This window comes from Carassius gibelio, chromosome A4 (genome assembly GCF_023724105.1).
Source record: "Carassius gibelio isolate Cgi1373 ecotype wild population from Czech Republic chromosome A4, carGib1.2-hapl.c, whole genome shotgun sequence".
Taxonomy (NCBI): Eukaryota; Metazoa; Chordata; class Actinopteri; order Cypriniformes; family Cyprinidae; genus Carassius; species Carassius gibelio.
In genome coordinates, this window is record NC_068374.1 from 28,767,349 (window position 1) to 28,784,910 (window position 17,562).

General features: G+C 36.2%; 1 protein-coding gene across 1 annotated transcript in view; it reads right to left on the reverse strand.

Moving 5' to 3' along the window:
• The window catches only part of LOC127976158 (transmembrane protein 178B), a 77,885-nt gene that overhangs the window by 57,175 nt on the left and 3,148 nt on the right, over positions 1–17,562 (reverse strand). The gene's annotated exons all lie outside the window — the stretch shown is intronic.

Sequence of the window (17,562 nt, forward strand, 5' to 3'; positions counted from 1 at the left end):
TAGAAACATTTATTATTCAACCTTATTGTGTAAAACACCAAAGTTGAATATGATTTTCAAGATTTCTGCTTCTTCACAACTAGATGTGTCCTTCAAACCAAATTAATGTCTAAAATAATGTAATTTCTCCTTTTTCCAATGCATGAACCAGAATTGTGTCCCATGATTTTTAATGACAATACCTTTAAATTCAATCCGATTTAATCTGAACATGCACCTCTCGTGTTATATTGAGTTCAGCAAGCATCAAAGTCATAATTCCCATTTTATTTGTGCAAAATTGTCATACAATTGTGTTGGAGGCCGGTAAAAATAGTTTAAAGGACACATTAGCATCCATATTTGCAAACTTCAGCAAATTCACATTTTGAGATGAATCAAGTTAATGCCAAGAAAGACATTCGATTTATGGAGATTTGTTATATTAATCTATTGACAGACAATGTTTTCTCACTTGGTCTTGGGTTTTCTGGGAAGGGGGGAAAGTGAAGGGATAGCAGAAAGTAAAAAATGATCCATAAATACAGTGACTCTGTAGGCTGGCACCGTGGTGCGTGCCATCTTTATCCACAATCTGGTATGACTGCTTCCTTCCTGTATGTCACCTCACAGATGGGGCGAGTACTACGGTGCTGTCAGTCTATTAGTACACTGTAACTACTTCACGGATTACCATCTTACCGAAGGCAAAAGCTGCCTGCTTGTCAAACCAATGTGCATTTGGCTGTGAGAATAGAAATATTTGCTTTCACTATAGGTAGCAAATACGGCAGGATATTGTGTAATTGTGTTTCCAAAGTTTAAGTTTAGACAGGTTTACAATTTTGCATTGCATCCATTTTTATGTTTTTCAAACTTGTTTCATCTTTGATATGGTCCGTCTTAAGCGGGGTCCCAGAACAAGCCGTTTTCAGAATTTGTAAAATGTGACATCACATTGTTTAGGCCCCGCCCATGACGGTTGACAGACACTGCCGTGCTCCCTGAGTGAGCTGCAAACAATCCGCCGTGTTTATCTTCATGCTAAAGCATTCAATGTAAGAAATGTATTTTCCGTTAAAGCAATGGAAGTTATTCAGTGATTGATTTTCTGTTTTTATTGTACTGTTTGGGTAATGTTAACAGCATAGACAGCAGTATAGGTACTGTATATTACGCTGCTTAATACACTTAATACACAGATCTAATATAAACATGCAATTTTATTTCCAAGCTATTTACCTTCACAGAAATAACTGTGTTTTTGTGACTAATGTCTGTTTTTAACATAAACTTGTGTGTATTTGACAGTTTAAGTGCAATAAGACAAGAAAGAGAACTTAGTTTAGCCATGTGGCAGCTGCTTTCTGTGATGCGCTCCGGAGGTGTGCGATAGGGAATGGCTTTAAAACGCATGATAGACATTATAGTCAAAACCAAACAGATGTGTTCTGGCAGAATGTCTGATCTATGAGCTGTGCAAAAGGCACAGACCTAATCTGGAAAAGGGGGCGGGGATCCGCAGATCATTTGCATTTAAAGATACAGGCACGAAAAACAACATGTTTCTGCTTCTGCTCAAAATAGGCATTCTCAAAATGATAAAATAAATTATGTTTGGGGTATTTTGAGCTGAAACTTCACAGACACATTCTAGGAACACATGAGGCTTAAATTACATCTTCTAAAAAGGGGCATAATACGTGCCCTCTGAGTACATATTACTACTCTAATGTATTAATATGCACCTTTTAGGTGTAGATGAGGTACAAAAATGTCTCTTTAAGGGTACTGCCCCAGTGATATTCTGCATAAATGAACATTAACTTAAATCAGGATGTTTCTGATCTACCTTCCTGCATAGTTCAGCTCCACCTTAATTAAACAAACCTGAAGCAGCTAATTAAGATCTTTAGGAACACTTGATAAATATACACAGGTACTGGTCATTAATATTCCATGAATGCATTTATTAATGTTAACATTGGATCTGGATTCTGATGGATCTCTAGAGGATGACAGAAACCTCTCATGACTGGCTCAGAGAATGACTGAGCTGTCAACTGATGACGACAATCTTCAGATAGTTGGAAACGAATGTACAGTGCTTGTGAAACCTAGAGGGATGTTCTATAAAATTCCATTAAGAAAAAAAAAAAATCAAGCCGTCCTCCTGTGAAGTTAATTATCCACAATCATTCTGTACCAGATCTCTGAATTTGTTCCCCACTGAAAAAAAGGAGACCATATTCTCTGCTCCTCTGTATCCGTCATGCAGTGTCAGTTCTGTGCTCTTCCATAACACATCTTACACACTCCAGTGTACTTCAGCTCTCAGCACACACCACATTTACACACTCCTGTACCCGCTGTTAGAAGCAGGAATTCAATTAGATACCCAATGTTGAGATGGAGAAAAAGCAGCGACCGGGTAACTGAGACTCTCTCAATCACTTCATACTGGGCTCAAATTAATGAATCTTATTCCTGGGGAAACTCAGAGGTGGAAAGAAGCATTAAACACTCAACTTCTACAGCAAGTTCGGGAAAAGTATGCGGCTCCTAATGACTGGAATGTAGAATGTAGATTCTGTTTCAGTTGCTGTTGGAAAGTATGCCAGGCTCAAGTAACCTAAAATCTATCAAGTCTGTTTTGCTGCTGGTGTAGGTTATTAACACCCGAGACCAAGGTTAGAAATAGGAAATTTAACAAGGAATGTATACAGTAGGCTTCTTGACCCGTTTACATGCAAATGCTGGTTATGGGGCATTCCGAAGTCTACAGCTCTCTGAATAGATGTTGTCTGACAGCTAAATAAGGTTGTGTGCAAAACATATCACCCAAACAAATTGAGTAAAACAAGTAAGAAAGTACTTTTTTTTCACAAAAAGCAATGTAACAAATTTCAGTTTTAATGTCACGCATCTACCAACTTAAGTGAACATTTTAGTGAATTGATTCATTTACAAAAACAATTCACAATAATTAATTAATTTAATTTAAATAAATGTCTTTTGTCACTATTATTTTAAATACTACTTCTAATATATTTTATAATTATTATTAGTAGTAGTATTTATATGTAATTTCACTGTTTATGGCTAATGCAGTCAGCGCAACTGACATCCTCATTTTGTACCAGATAAATAGTCTTAGGTTTATTGTTTATTACTCTGTATTAATCATAGAATGTTTGCACTTTTAAATAAATGCTTCTAGTTGCTATATATATCATCCATTCATTCAGTTTGGGCTGATGCAGTCGCAGTTGAGCTCCTCATTTTGTACCAGATGAACAAGATTTATATTTTTTAAAACTTTATTAGTGAAAAATAAACTTATTTCACATTCCTGAGTGTACAAATAACTTAAATCATCTGATTAATTTTATTTTGCTATATATTTCCTGATTTTCGTAGCTTTAGATCTTTTCTATCCTCTCTAAAATAGCTTTAATGTAGTTTTAGCTAATTATAGCTTGACTATAGTTCATCTGTTAAATTAGGACACTTCCAAAGTCACTTGTTCAATGCCAAGGGCTTGATTTGTGTGCATCAGGTGGCCATTCAGATCACGTCCAGCTCCTCCTTGCAAAAGTGAAATGAGTTGAGAAAAATCAAAATTTTGATTAAGTCTTAAATCCCTCCTCCTCAAACCTGCAGATAATTGTGTCCCCTGTCTTCCTTCATCTGAGCCGATGTGACTTTAATAGTGTTAATCGGGTTTGTAATGTATCATTAGCGGAGTGAGGGACCTTGTCTGGTTCAAAGCCCAATGGCTGATTGATTGAACAGACAAAAACCCAAACTGTCATCAACAATTGCCAATTATGTGAAGTTTTGCCGCAAAACTCCTAATGGCCATCCATAAATAATATCCAGATTAGATGGGCAATTGTAATCTTTGATTGTTGATAATTATGGGCCTGGCACTCAGACGGAGAGTTTGCTCATAACACGCGAGAGGTGGTGTCCTAATGTGTTTGTGTTTTGAGTGTCTTTGCAGACCGCTCTTGTTGAAAGCAAAACACACAATCAGTCCAAATTAGCCGAGCGCTGGCAGTCTGTCGTTTCCGATGGGCTCCACCTTAGATCGTGCCGAGCATCTGGATTTTTGCCGACTGGATCCAAATTCAGCCTATTGAAAACAACCGGCCGGCTGCTGTTCGATTTCATCTGTGCTTCGATTTTCCTGGGTTTCCGCCTACGCTGTCTCTAGATTAAATTGTCTGATTTGTCAAGTTTCTGGTAGCGTTTTTTAAACTATAATTCTTGCAGTGAACCTCATTAACATTGCGCCTATCACCGTCTGCCCTTGTTAGTTTTCGTTACATGTCCTTGATCCGCTCGGTATTATATTAAAACTATGAGTAATGCTGCTGTTACAAGTGGTTGTGTGCCTGTTTATGTAAGTGTGTTTTTGCACATGTATATATGCATGGAGAGCCACAAAGCCATTATAGAGTGCCCAGGGGAAGTCAGTTACCCAGAGGGCACCCTGCTGCAGCCGGTCTCAGAGCGATATACCAGCAGTCAGACACTTTTCAGCTTCTCCCCTCCTCACACCAGTGGGAAGAGAACCGCCACTTTGGCAGATCCTGCTAAACTGCACCCTCTCTTGAATTCTCTCGCAAGACTCTCTCCTTTTTTCTCCCTGATTTCACAGTTAGATTTACAGCTGTCACAGCAGAGGTCAAAGAGAACCGAGATAAAAACATCAGTTTCTATATCCGCCGCTCCCAGTTGATCTCACTGGCGGTGTAATGACAGAGTGAAAGCTGCCGGTTTATCGGTCGCAGTGCTGATTTTGTAGGGGGAATGGTTTAATTGCTAAAGTTGAGAGCCAATGGAGCTAGTAGAGTTGACACATTAACACTCAAATTGTTGCAACTGTTTTTTGTACTTGATGTTGCAAAACTTCAGTGCAGAAAGTACAGATACAAATATGTGAAAGCATACTAGAAACACTAGCTATTCTTTATTTGAGAATACAAATGGAGTGTCTATAATAATAATAATAATAATATTATTATTATTATTAATAATAATAATAATATTTTTTGCTTTTATTATTATTAATAATTATTATTATTAATTATATATATATATATATATATATATATATATATATATATATATATATATATATATATATATATATATATATATATACAATAAAAAATACAGTAAAAACGGTAATACTGTGAAATTATTACAATAAAAAATATTGCAATATACTTAAAAATGTAATTAAGTTTGGGGCCAGTACTTTTTTTAATAGAAATGTATACTTTTATTCAGCAAGGATATGTTAAATTGATATCATTAGGAAAAATAATTATAGTTCTTTGTAACTATAACCATACATCAAAGAATCCTGAAAAAGAATCGCAGGTTGCAAAAATAGTTATGGAAATAGAAATGGCTGATGAAAATTCAGCTTTGCCACCACTGCAATAAATGATATTTTAAGTTATATTCAAATAATAAAATAAAAACATTATTTTAAATTGTAGTAATATTTCATAATATTACTGTTATTGCGGTATTTTAAATAAAATAAATGCATACTTTAATGAAAATAAAAACATTAAACAAAAATCTTACTAATCCCTTTTAAACAGTATATATAAATTGTAATATATATTAGCCGCACATTGTTAACCTGAACAATTTTTAATTGTATATCTGTATTTGATTAATGTGTTAATCCTTTAGTTTATGTGTTAATTTGATGAGCAAACATCAGTAATATAATAAAATATAATAATATAATAATAATAATATGATATAGTAATATAATATAATAAGGTGTTCACTGGAGGTTGACTGGCAGCCTTTAAATAAACAGTGATGAGGAGACTGTTGGCCCTCTGAGACTTCAGTTTTGTGTGTGTGGATGTCACAGTTTGCCCTTCTCACGAACTTCGTTATCATATATTCAATTATGTATCAGCTGGGGACCCGCAGAGCAAATGAGAAAGACAGTGAGGGCACCATTCTCACTCATAATGAGGCATCAGGAAAAGCTTGTGTGCATACGCTAAAAATTGAGCAATATTTTGCCAGTCTATGGAAATGCATCACTTTGCATTTAGGCAACCTGCTGAGAGACAATAATGTAAAAAATAAATATTATACGATTTTTTTTTCTTGCAAACATGGATTAAGCTATTCAAATAATATAAATGAATCATTTATTTAAACTATCTTTTTGAAATATTTCACATATTTAAAAAATTTTGTATATAACCATCTTTATATTTCAACTGTATCATTTATGTATCATGTACCATGATTCTATATTTTTATATATGACATAAGTGGTGTTTTCTGAGTGGTTTATCATGTTCCTTAGGGGTAATAGTTGTTATTTTGGGGGGTTCTGACTGTTGTTCTGTTCCACAAACTATCAAATGAAGTATTTCTGCCTCTACTAGAACACAATTTTACCCTGTTTAAGGATTTTAGTGTAGTGGACATATGGAGGCGGGGTTTGCACTCTCAAACTGAGGAGAAGTGAGCACCTAGCAACAGCAGCATGACCGCCTGCCTATTACAGCCCAGCGAGTTAATGGCAGCTCCCCGAGGCAAGAGAGAATTTCATCTCCCTTCTCCGCGTGAGTATTCTCGTTTTTCCCATCCGTCTCTCCAGGTAAAACTGGCAACATGAAGCTGTGCTCTTGATTTTTATTTAGTCCACACCTTCTACATTCCTCAACCTCCGCACAGACATCTATCCCTCGCCGCATACGTAGTGGCGTTATTTGTGATGCCGATATCGATCCTGCTGTTTTCTTGTTCTCTGCTTGTCAGTTTACCCTCTGGACCAGCAGACCTTTGGGAGTGTGAAAAAACGGTGGATGTTGAGAGTCCTCTGCTCATTGCCTGAGGCTTTCCGTCTGATAAAGGCGTGCCGAGACATCAACTCTCCACCACCTGTCTCCATGTCCCAGACATTTCATCACCTATTTGTCACTACCCTCATTTCTCTGACTGGACACATAGACATTTGTAGAGAACCTGAAATTGTTGAGTTCTCAAATAAATAAAAAAAAATGGGTCACTAGGCAAAAATGATCATATATTATATATTATTATAAGCCTCGTATGCTCACAAAGACTGCATTTATAATAAAAAAAAACAACTAAGCAATATTGTAAAATATTATTTGAATTAAAAAAAAAATACAAAACTTATATATAAAAATATATATTTGAAAATGTTTGAAAACGTATTCTAGTGATGGAAACACTACATTTTCCAGCAGCTATTACTCCAGTCTTCAGTGTCTCATAATGCTTCAAAAATCATAATCAAATACTAAAAATAAGTAAACATGATCTATTTGTAAGACTTATTTCATTTATTTTCAATTCTATTTTAACAGAATTCATAGCTACTTTCATATGTCTATCAACAGAGAAAAAAAACTTTTTCTTTTTTTGCACCCAGATGGTATTGTTACGCATCTATCAGCAGAGGCTAACTAGGTCATGCTACCTAGCTAAACCTTGACCTCTTTCTAAAAGGTTTAAGTGAATTCCCTGCTCTTTAATGCGTGCATCTCGATCGGAGACAGTACTAGAGAAGAGTCTGGGTGCTTCATTTAGATACTAGCATTAGATTACACCACTACTGTAATCAATCAATCAATATAATTTCTTGCACATTTCCTCTTTCAAGTAGTCCGTTGGCACTGTTGATAATGTTTAATACATGACACAGTCCCTTTTGGCCTTGAAGGGTGGATATGAGAGACTGACAACATGCTGAATGTGACGGCTTATTTAGGTTACAGTAGCAGAGAGGGTTTGAGACCGGATTCTGGACGCTCTATAGCTTAGCTTAGAAGATCAAAGCCCTTCTGATCCTTAATAGGTAGCTATCAGGTGCATGCTCATGCTTAAAGAGGCTATGAGGCGTGTTCTCCTGCACATTCTTCTATAAGGAAGCTTGAAATGCTAATGCTTCTATCGCTAATGCTTAAAAAAGAAACGCTAGGAAGCTGGCTTTACTTATCCAGCTTCCTGGTGTTGATATGTGGGTCTTTTTAGACAGTGAGGAGAGAGGCTTAAATGCACCCAAGTGAATAGCAAACACGGGTTTGTTGGCGAGCTTCCCCTCTGTTGATTCTAAAATGCTTTGACGTGGACCTAAAAGGTCTGTCACAAATTCCAGGCTTAGTGTAGGAAACAAATGCATTTTTATGATTGCAACTGGCTTACAGTGTTTTGAACGGAAACTGCATCTGCAAAACCATTTTACTTCTGTAATTTGATGGGTTTTTTTAAAGTAAAAAATAATAAATAAAAGGCAGGACTTGATTATATATTTACCGGGCATTGATTGGATCATGCAAATTAGGTGTTTCATACAGAATAGGTTGAGTCCTGATTGTAAGCTTGCTTTCAGTTGTTTAGAAAATTACATTTGGTCCAGGAATCAGGTCATGTTGACTTTCTATCAGTTGTGGAAAAAGATTGGAATTGGGATGTGGAGGTTAAAGGGTGATAACCAAACATGCTGGTATTTTTTGTCCATTCTATGTAAGTCAATGGGACCCGAAACTGTTTAATTTCCAACATTATTCAAAAGATCTTATTTTGTGTTCCACAGAAGAAAGTCATAGAGGTTTGGAATGACAATGAGAGTGAGTAAATGATGACAAAATTATAATTTCCAGTATCACTTTAAAGGTCAAGTTCACCTTTAAGACAATTAAAATAACGCATATGTTGACATAGCCTACACTTTATTATGTTAACTTTAACAGGTATGAATTTACTGTGCTAACTAAATACAAGATTTTAGAAAACGCTGCATTACCAATTGCCCACCAATTGCTTATTTGGCATAAATGAGTTCAGCCAAAATGGAAAGTTATTAGATATTGATTGATGATTACAAAGACAAACTTTTTTTTTCTTTGGAATAACGTCAGCTGATGAATTGTGCGCTGTAAGTCCAGGAACACGTATTAAGAAAGTCAGTAGCAAGAGTTCTGATTTCTTGGTAACTTCAAAGTGAGAGCCGATAATTAGAAAACTCAAAAGTTGTATAGATGCATTTATCAAGTGCCTCACTACAGCACCAGATGCCGCAGTGGCTGAAAGAGCGTGAAAATGTGCTTACAAAGCCAAAGTGAAGGTAAATGAAGTATAAAAGAATGTTTCAACAGTGACATGGGTGGAAAATGTTTGAGCTCAATTTTGTCAACACAGCATATTAATTTGTCTGGGGCAATTTCCCACCTCGCTTCATTTGAACACCTTTTGAGCATATGGTAACCCAATAACTGTAAAGAAGCCTTAAATTGATGGAGGGTGTATATGAACAGATACTGTAGATTGTTCAGTTTTATATCATAGGACAGAAGAGATAGGTCATAATTGTTATTAATTGTAATCAACTACCAATTGATTATTTAAGCAGTGTGTTGTGCTTTAGCTATATACATTTTAACACTCTTGTTTTTATTTCGTGTTTGTTACAATTCTTAATACTTTCTCAATAGTGATTGTCTACTCTAATATTAAATTGTATTTGATATATTAAAATAGATTTATCAATTGATTGGATTACAGCTATTTATTTTTAAATAAGCATTAAATGCAATAGAACAAATACTGAGATGTATGAATAAATGTTTATACTTCATAAACTTTATACACACTTGCTCTAGTTCACACAAGTTTGTTTTTGATAGAAGTCTCTTATAGTCACCAAAGAAAAAAAAAAAAAAATAAAAACAGAAGAAATATTGTGAAAGATTATAATTTAAAATAATGGTTTTCTATTCTAATATAGATATATTTTAATATATTTTAAAATGCAATGCATGTTTTTCAGCAGCCATTATTCCAGTCCTCAATGCCATATGATCCTTTTCGAAATCATTCTAATATCAAACTCTAATATTTAATTCTGAAATAATTGTATTTTTTATTTTTTCTGTGTTTTTCTATATAATGAGAATGATAATTTTTACAATAGGAGTTTTGTGGGGAAAAATGTACTCTATCGTCATGCAAAGATCTCATAATGGTCCTAAAATAGGCTTCATTTTCTTTTTATATGACCCAGACATGTTCTTGACAGGTTTCATGAAATTCACCCACACAGTAAAAACATAGTAGGCAGTGTGTATCATCTTGTAAGATATGTTGGACAGTAGTTGGCGGTATGACTTCCCATTTCTGATGTAATGCCCTATAGTGCAGCAAAGAAAGTCATACATTCAGGTAGATATTTTGTCTTTCATGAGAAACTGAAACACAAACACACACACACACACACACACACACTCACACAACCATCTCTCCAGGCTCATACTGCAAATACCAAAGCTATTAGAAAGAAGGAAGAGGAGAACAAAGAGAGCAGAATAGCATTTGTCAGGTGTCTTTTTCACATTGCCACGACAACAGAAGCCAGAGAATTATTCCACACATCTTGACAGATGACGTCATTCAACCTTCTGCCTGTGCCTTATCTGTCGGCCTCAGAGAAGAAAGAAAAACAAACAACAGCCTCCATCCGTCACTCACAGTGTAAAACACCTTAACACGGCTCATGCGGTCCACGGGGCGAGCAGCGACACCTCATGTGCCCTTTACTCGCTCGACCCAAGAGGCAGAAGCAGCTGTGTGGTTTCTCTGCGTGCCATAATTCTTGCTTTGTCGGCTTCCTGAAAGCTCTCATTCAGGCTGGCAGCTGCGGTGGATGTGGTTCTCATAAGAATCGACCCACTCTCTCCTATAGAGCTTTTAACAACAGTCTTGTCTTTCTCAGGGCCTGAATGGATTGCTGATTGGTGTCATTGCACCATGAGATGAACCCCACTGAAGTCCAGCCCTTCTGATGAACCATTGATCAAACGAGAGGATGTGAGGAAGAGGGAATGAGAAAGAGGAAGGGCGTCCACCAGGAGAGGGGAGAGCTTATACATCAGAGATCAGGTCTGGATTGCAGCTTTCGCTCAGTCGACCCTATTGAGACTCATCATAGCCAATAACAGGAAGTTCAGACTGAGTGGTGCAAAAAAAACCAAACACTTATATCTGTATTTTTATATGCACATCCTTAAAAAAAAAAAAACATTTACTAAATTAAATTACGTTACTGAATTGAATGACTGAATTAAAACTGCAAGAGATATTAAGCTCGGTTTATTTTTCTTGCCCCGTTGACAAGTAGTTTTTTCTTGTTATTAGCATACATGTAACACTATTTGAAGTTTGTGCTGAAAATACTTTGCCAGCAGGATGTAAAAAATACAATCAAGATCCTGAAAGCGAACAAGTCTTATTATGCTATTATTTTCAAAAGTTTTTCTCCTCAAGTATATATGTCTTGTTTTCTTGATGTTTTTTTTAGGACATTTTTACTGGTAAATAGCAAAATACTTAAGAAAATGATAATGATGATAAATTGTGTGTGCATGGAGATTATCTCATGATTATTATTGTTGTCTCTGCATATTAAAGGGATAGTGCCCCCAAAAATGATAATTACCCCCTGATTTACTCACCCTCAAGCCATCCTAGGTGTATATGGAATTCTCATTCAGACGAATACAATCAGAGTTATATTAAATAATATCCAGGCTATTCCATGCTTTATAATGGGAGTGGATGGTAGCCCAAAATTTGAAGTCCATAAAATTTCATCCATCCATTATAAAAGAAGTCCACAAGGCTCCGGGGGGTTAATAAAGGCCTTCAAAAGCAAAGTGATGCGTTTGTGTATGACAAATATTCATATTTACAACTTTATAAACCTTAATCTCTAGCTTCCGCTAACTGTCGTACGTGTGTTCACAAGAGAGATAAATTATAAAATATAAATATATTATTAAAAATAATATATTAAATATATTTTAAAATAAATATTTTTAAATGATGAGTGTTGAATAGCTTATTTGTTTTAGCTGTGGTTTTAAAATTGAAAAAAATTATATATATGTATGTATGTATATGTATGTATATGTATGTGTGTGTATATATATATGTATATTGCACACCCAGAACTGCACTTTATTCAACAGCATAAAGCAATGTTTTGACCAGACAGGTCTTCATCCGGCACTTTTTCTTGAAAACCGATAGAAGCATAAAATTTCACAAACATTGGTATTAACAGATGAATCCTAGGTATCTTGACAACTCTACTGCTGGTTAGTTGAGGTGAAGGTTACACAGCTTTGTTAATCATATTCAACTATTTTGCATGGCCAATGGTAGCTACATTGAAAACAGCCGAATAGGCAAAATTGTATTTGCATTTTACTTTTCATATCATATATCCAAATGCATGAGATTAGCCTAGACTGTTTCAGGCCTTAAAATGCACGAAGGCTTTTTGCTCTGGCATTGGCATTGACCCACACACATTGAGTGAAGATCATCCGGTGTTTATCACACTCTCCCAAATTCAATGACAAACTAATGAGCAACTGAACGGATCAATGTCTGTCTCAGCATTTCAAATGCATTACTTGTCTTATGGCTCAGCTTACAAAGATTCCCTGATTGATCTGCTCCAAAAAAAAAACATTTCCCTCAGACAGCAAATCCAAAATCAGCAACTTAACACCACATAGATGCTACGGTTTTGGGAGACAATAGCAGTGGGAAACATGTTTGGAAAACCGAACTGTTCTTGATGACTTCTGTAAAGGAAACTCCAAATAATGAGCAGGGAGTAAAACAATCTTTCCGGTCATTCTTTTACCTCATTCTATCCTTCACATCAATGCAGTGTGCAATCCTTTGGTGCTGAAATCATCAGCACTCCATTTTCTGGAGACTAATCTGCAAGCCAGAATATAAATTGGGCTGCGAGAAGGAGGGAGACGAATCGAGCGAAGGGGGAGGGGCGAGGGAAGACAGTGTCATTTCCTCTTGACTAACAGCCCTCGCCGTCTACTCTTTATCCCTCCACTTCTGCCTGTAATTGCACAAAGCAGCCGCATTCATCTGACTGGACGTTTTACCCACAGTTCCACTGCAGTTCTCTCACAGCTATTCCCTGTCTTTCAGGTGCAGCATTACTACTGGTATTTCTTCAGCGTTTCAGCTGCCTCCAACCATCCTCCTCCACTTCCCTGCATGGCAACCCCCACACCTCCGCTCTGTTCACCTCACAAGGCTGATTGTGAGAGGAGACCTGTGCCAGGTTTCATCAGGGAAAACAGAAAGACAAACAACGCGGCTCACAATGACTCCGGGTCGCGCAACATTCTCCGATTTCAATCCTGCGGCACGGTGCCACGTGAAACGCCGACATTTATCAGTCCCCTGGAAACACAGATGGTTGTCAGCTGAATATTATAAGCAGGGCTTGTGCTTTCTAGCATTCAGGAACAAATTATAACAGCCCTACAGCATTGTGACAGGAAAAAAATTATACGTTTTAATTAGGAAGAAGTATTCCGCGGGCTTATTTTCAGAGCGATTTCCAGACACGGTTCTGAAAATACAGATTTATCAAGAATTGTTTTTAAGTCAGGCTTAAACAACGTTCGCAACTCTTTTTATTTTCAATGTGACATTTTTAGGTCAACTGTACAATTTTTTTCATCAATAACTGAGTTGATTGGAAAAAGATGCCCATTAAATACTAGAATGGTGCAAGGGGAAAAAAATGGATGGGTTTGGTGACATTATCTGAAGAGAAAAGTTGCATTTTGATACTAGACAGACATTATTTCATATAGAATACTGAGCACCAATGAACTGTGCATAAGACCTTAATGTGCATTCTTAATTTAGCAGTAACACTTTACTTTAGATGACACTATTCGCTATTAACTAGTTGCTTATTAACATGCTTATTACTAGCATGTCGGCTGTTTGTTAGAATTTATAAAGCACATATTAATGCCTTATTCTGCATTACCATATTATAGAACCCTTAACCCTGCCCCATACCTAAACATATCTAAAAGCTACCTTACTTACTATCAGTAAGCAGCAAAGTCAGAGTTTACTGAAGGAGAACTCTTAGTAGTGAATTTTCGTTCCCTAATCTGTGCTACCAAAAGAGTAATAATGCTGTAAAAGTGCAAATTGTAATTCTAATATAGGCAAATTTTTGGAACATTTCCAGCAACAGTTTGTTTTAATAAATAATTGTTAAATTGTCGTCATCATCTTTATCATTAACAACGTTTTTTTATTTTTTTAAACCCTCATTTACTTTTTTTTTAACAAAATTAACATAATTCAAATGGTTTACTTATAGTTATCTTTATATTTTAAAAACATTATATATTACCTTGAAAACTTGAATTACTTTTTTATGCCTGATCTGCATCAAGTCCTTAATGTTTCCATTTTTCTGATGTTATTTCAAGAATTTAATCATTTTTTTGCCGTCATAACATATATCCATCTAGATGTGTGATTTCACGGTACATTACCCAGAATGTTGCATTTTGGAATGTTAAAATGTTTTTTAAAATAGCTTTGAATAGAAAAAATTGCACTGTTTACTATTATTTAGTAATAAACCCCAACGTGTCTCAGATTAGAGCACAAGCTCCTCACACAACATTAGGAAAAGCACGTTAAATCCATTCAAGAACCACGTGAACTTCCCGGTCGGAGAGCTTTCATGGTGTGATGAAAATGTCGCTATCTTCCAACATGGTAGCCAGTGATCATATCAGCATAATTTCCAACAGGAAGGGGAAAGTGATATAACTCAAGCTGTTATCAAGCAGGGTCCTAATTTCAAGTCTGTCATATCTTAAATGCACAATTGGACGTCTTATTTGAACTCAGAAAAGAAATATTCTTCCCACACTAATGAGGGTGCTTTACACACTCTGAGGCCAAATCGTAGTCTGCTGGTCGTGGGCTGAGTCCAGGCACTCTGTCAAGTCATATTTCGCTATATGGATATTTGTTGGAAATGAAAGGCGTAACAGAAAATGAAAAGGGAGGTTATTGGATACCTCATTTATTTCAGCATAGTTCCCCCAAGGATCTTAAATGCCTCCTGGCCTTGTAAATTACTGAATGCTTTTCCGTTTCTCTACACTTTATTGAAAGTCACACCCAATTTTTGTGATATAATATGCCTTGGAAATAAAATTGTTGTAAGAGGAAATTCAACCCAATAAAATCTCTAGGGCACAGTCTATTCCTTGTTCCCAAGAGATGTTCCCAGCATCCCACCTCAACACCTGTGTATTTGATTAGTGCCAGTGCCCGACTCCCAGTGTGACTTACTCTTTGAACCATGATGGAGTGGCGTCTTCCTCCCATGGCGTCTAATTTAAACACTGAAAACAAGGAAGTCAGATCCTTTGAGATCTCAAGTACAATCCAATCCTTGTCTTCGCTCTAGCCTGCTAACCAAGAATAGATTTGGAGGGCCCTCTGTAATAAGGTGAGATTTAATGTCCATATAATATCGTGAATATGCACAATTGAGATCCAAATGTCACACTGAAATCTGTGCTTGATGTAAACTGAATATATGTTGTGAGTTCTCTCACTGTCCATCTGTATTCGCTCTTTGTCTCCCTCGCATCCCCAAGGCCACGGTAAACTCTTAACGTTAGGTTTGTCTGTTTTAATGGTGAGAGGTTGAGCATCTCTCGTCACTTTTATTGTGTTCTAGGTCTAAAATGTCTTTATCATCCCTGATGGGTGTCCCGCTGGGAGGCAGGGACAGATGGTGGACAATGAGATGGGTTGGCTGTTTCTGCATGATCTCACCCTCCTCTTACATGCTTGCTCAGATAGACTTCCCCAATATTCCACAAACTCCAGATACCGACATTTTTCACATCATTTCCTATTTCTGGTCACCCTTTTGGTTGCACATATATTTGTCTTTCTGAAAACTATAGACATAATTTTTTCCTCTGTGCTGCAATATGTTGCTATAATGTGGAACTTTCAAGAATTATATCACTAAAAGGAATATGCTAGCATGGTGCTAATCAACTCTTAACGTTGAAGTTATTTTGGCACCAATCAGCACAAATCGCACACTTCCAGAGGTCCTGCTACATCCGTGTAACTGCTATTGAGTAGCTGTGAGAATAGGTCTATTAGTAATTTTTTCCCCAATTTTTTGTTTATTTAATGCAATTTTTGGTTTTCATCTTATTTGTTGAAGAAAATATCCTTAATTTTGCATGTCATATCCATTCATTTTAATCACTTTCACTTTATTATATCTGATCTAATTTCAATCAACAGACATTTATTCAGTTTAATTAAGATGAATTAAACTGAAATAAACTGAATTAAATATTTAAAATATGTATTTTGTTACAACTAATTTTAAGTCACAGTTTTACACATCTCACTCAAAAAAAAATATTTTAGTTCAAGTATTCAAACATTTGCTGTATTAAGTTCAACGTAACAATACACGTGAAAACGTTTTTTTAAACATTATTTAGTTCTATGTATTTTAGTGGATTGTAATGGAAAGATTCACAAACTGACTTATATTTTGTATGATTTTTAAATATATTCATTTATATTTTTGTTTTATAATGTCTTGTCCTATATTTAGAAACAGCTTTTTAAAATAAAATGTTTAAATGATGGTCTAAATGGTCATTTTGGTCATCATTCACATGGCTTACTTATAGTTTGCTCATTAAGTGGTAGTTGAAGAAAGTATTTTTAAGTTAAATTCCAAAACATACAGTAGTGAGATTAAATGGAGCTTGTTTCAGAATGACTTTTCCTATCTTTAAGCCCTTAAGATTTAACCCCTTATCTGTGCACGACTCTTTGGCTCTCATATATCACTCTATTCCTCCTGCTTTCTTTCCCAAAACAGGATCCTGGGTAGAGACCGAGAATAAGCTTCCACTGAGAGATGGGTGATGCCATTATAAGCACAGTCAGCACATTTCATAAAACGATGTGCTTGCAACCCAGATAATGATATGAATAATCATAAAAAAAGATATGCAACTGTAGCATTCACACATTTATTTAAGACAAATGGCTATTGACTAATATTTACCAAATAAGGCATGTGCAGAGAAACAGCTGTTTATCTGAGCAATACAGTGTTTAATAGTTGGCTATTGACAAATTGTTCTTTACTTTTCATTGTATCTCAAACACACAGGCAAACTGAGACTTGCATCATCACCCCTCGCCCAAGGTGAATGGCAGAGATGGTCTAGAATAACACTGCATTATTCTATCTATGCAACCCCTATCCCAAATCAGCACACAGCATGTGGCTGGCAGGTGCCCCAGAGAGTTAAATGAGCTTTTGCTGATGGTGCAACACACAATCGGCTGGTACTGCACACATTCATGCAACACACAGCACTACAGGGGCACCTCTTAACCACAAAATCGCTCTTATGTAATCGCACACACATTAGGCACAGGTACCAGAGGAGGTGACACAATTCAAATAAGCTTGTTTTTATTTCAGAGGGCGTTTTGTGCTGCTGATTTTCCAGAACAAGCACACATTTGCAGACAGAGGTTTAGCGTGTAACCGGAGAGTGTGTGAGCCGTAGCAAGACTGGGCCAATTGTTTTGGTGTACCTTGACTGAAACACAGCCTTCTGTGTTTGGGCTAGC